Below are 2,617 nucleotides of genomic sequence, written 5' to 3' on the forward strand. Positions count from 1 at the left end.
GCTTTTTCTATGTGTGTTTTCTTGTTATCAATCAGACTTTCTTTCAAAGGTTGCCATTAGCGTTATATTAATTGTTCAGATGAGGAAACGGCAAAGGACAAGCTTTGTTCTCTGTTGTAACTATGTAAATAGCTAATTAGGTTTCAGTCTATAATGGCATTTGGGGGTTGCATGACTCTAACCGGTTACACCTTTGGTCAGCTTTGCTGTTTCCATTCCTGCAATTACAACTCGGGACATGGCTGGCTAGGAGAAAAAACCCCACCTATTAACATAAATTTAGAGGACCAATTAGCTCAATCAATTAATACACATTAAGTCAAATTAAGACATTGTAATTAGCCTCTTGTTACCTTTATGTTCCCTCTGAGAGAGTAACATATGTCCCCATGTTAGCACGAGCCACCTCACCACAGATTGTTGGCCACTAATTGCAGATCAACTGCTCTGCGACTGATAATGACTATATAGCTATTAGTTATATTATCAGCAAACTTTAAAGTTCCCCAAGAATTAAAAAAATGAAAAAATCACAAAAACTATTACGAATACCAGCAAGTAATGTAGATCTCATTCCAAACAAACTTCATCTATTTGGCATTTAAGAAAAATGGAGTAAACTCACTGACCAAACATTTTGTATTTACATGAGACATGTGACTCTGTCTGTGACTATCAACAGACATGGTTATGCTTATAGTATATACGTAGTGCATTAGTTTGTGACTGGCACAACCGTTTTCAGGGAATTTTCTCAATGACAGTGTATCAGCTACCTGGTCCAAAGTTTCTCCTGGCTATGTAAGCCTCACTCTGCTTGCTCATTAAATTTAATGGTGCATATTTTGACGGTTAGCACACCGTCTCGCCACGGTCCGTTTTCCTGCGCTTACTGCTAATGAATACATCTGAATATTAATGCTGTTATAAAGACATCTGGTGCATTTGAGTGGCTTTGTCCACCTCTGCTGACCCTTATCCTTAGTGGGTGTGAGGGGCGGATGAGTTTATGATGAGGGAAGTGGGGGATGTTAAGGAGTTGATATTTTCACATGCAGTTTGCTCATACATCTAATTTCTTTCTGTTCTTTTTTCGTATACACGCACACATTGGGCATTATGAAGCTGTGGTGCTTTGAAACAGTCAATTACCCTCAAGTAAGGGAGGATAACTGCAGTTAATTACTGCTCAGTGTTTTATATGAAGAGTAAATAAGCAGACCACTGACATTCACATTCCATCATTGTGTCCCCAAGCACACAGTAGGCTCTGTGTGTATAAGTGGCTGTGAAAATCCTGAAAATAATACGGGTTGCAGTGATGCAGAGGTGCACCATTCGGTAGTACGTGACATGTCGTTGGTGCAATTCTATATGTAAGTACAGTGTTTCCCATACAATAGAAAGATACTGGGTCATTAAAAGATATGTTAATATTTTGAGATAAACCGTATTTAACTGTGTATAACACACACTTGAGTTGGTACAAACTCTTTTCTCACTTTTTCTCAGCTCAAACTTTGCTGTTGTGTGCAACAGGAATCTTACCCGGGTCACAGCAGTGGGGTTTGGGGTTTTTAAGGGTTATTGATCTATCTTCGTTATTCATTATCCATTATCCGATATCGGTCAGTTCATAATACGCTACAAAGCCAAGGAGCCGGGACACTTACTCTCAGCCAAAAGGCCAAGCTAAGGTCCTAGCCCTAAAGCCTTGCTGCGATCATTGCGAATGCACCGTTCCCGGAGGTACTGCAATACCGGGCCGATGCGTGGAGTGGACAGAGCAAGCTCATATTCCATCTCCGAAATGCAAAAATCAAAGATAGTGACTTTAAAGGCCAAGCTAAGAACCTAGCATCAAGGCCAAGCTAAGGACCTAGCATCAAAGGCCAAGTTTAGGTCCTAGCAAGCACCGAATTCTAACCACTGGAGACAAGTAGTGTAGATGACATACCAAAAGGCAGTCAATGTTATCTCATTATCACATTAGTTTTAGTCAGGGTACCAGACACAAATGTTAATTTTTTCTTGTGTGTTTTACATGTTATAATGACAATACATTTGTCACTTAGAATGCTTAGAATAGAATGGAAGAACCAAACAGAGGGGCATAAATTGTTCTTAGATCTGGATTCTTGATTTTGCTATATAAATGCACCAGATAGATGTGTTTGAATTTAAAACGTGCAAAAAAAATTCCAGAGGATCATTCCCCGAGATAACTCTAGACTGTCCACCCACCAGGGTCTCAAAAAAAATCTATGGGAAACACTATAGTAATCTTTTTCAAGGATAGGAATGTCCTCAATGGCATTGTAATTTAGTTGTTTTTCTTTACACTCTTTAAGTTCTAAATAGTACATGATAACTTTATCATCCCAAACTATATATGTTTGATAAAGTCCCTTGTGCATATAATTATATTGTGCAAGCAGGCACAATATTGTGGCTGGTAAATGCCTGTATATGGATCAATTGTTATATTAACCCATTACGCTGGAATTGTCTTTGCAAAAGCATGTCATTATTACTTCCTCCTCACTGGTTGACAACATAATCCTTTTCTAAGAAGGGAAATACGAAGGGAAACCATGCCAGAGACAAATGTAACTCT

At 38.8% G+C, this 2,617-nt stretch overlaps 1 pseudogene; it reads right to left on the bottom strand.

Moving 5' to 3' along the window:
* Positions 1 to 1,727: 1,727 nt before the first annotated feature.
* Positions 1,728 to 1,879, bottom strand: LOC148362377 (U2 spliceosomal RNA; annotated as a pseudogene).
* Positions 1,880 to 2,617: the final 738 nt, after the last annotated feature.

The sequence above is a fragment of the Urocampus carinirostris genome, chromosome 7, assembly GCF_059441175.1.
Source record: "Urocampus carinirostris isolate Australia breed hairy pipefish chromosome 7, RoL_Ucar_1.0, whole genome shotgun sequence".
Classification (NCBI taxonomy): domain Eukaryota; kingdom Metazoa; phylum Chordata; class Actinopteri; order Syngnathiformes; family Syngnathidae; genus Urocampus; species Urocampus carinirostris.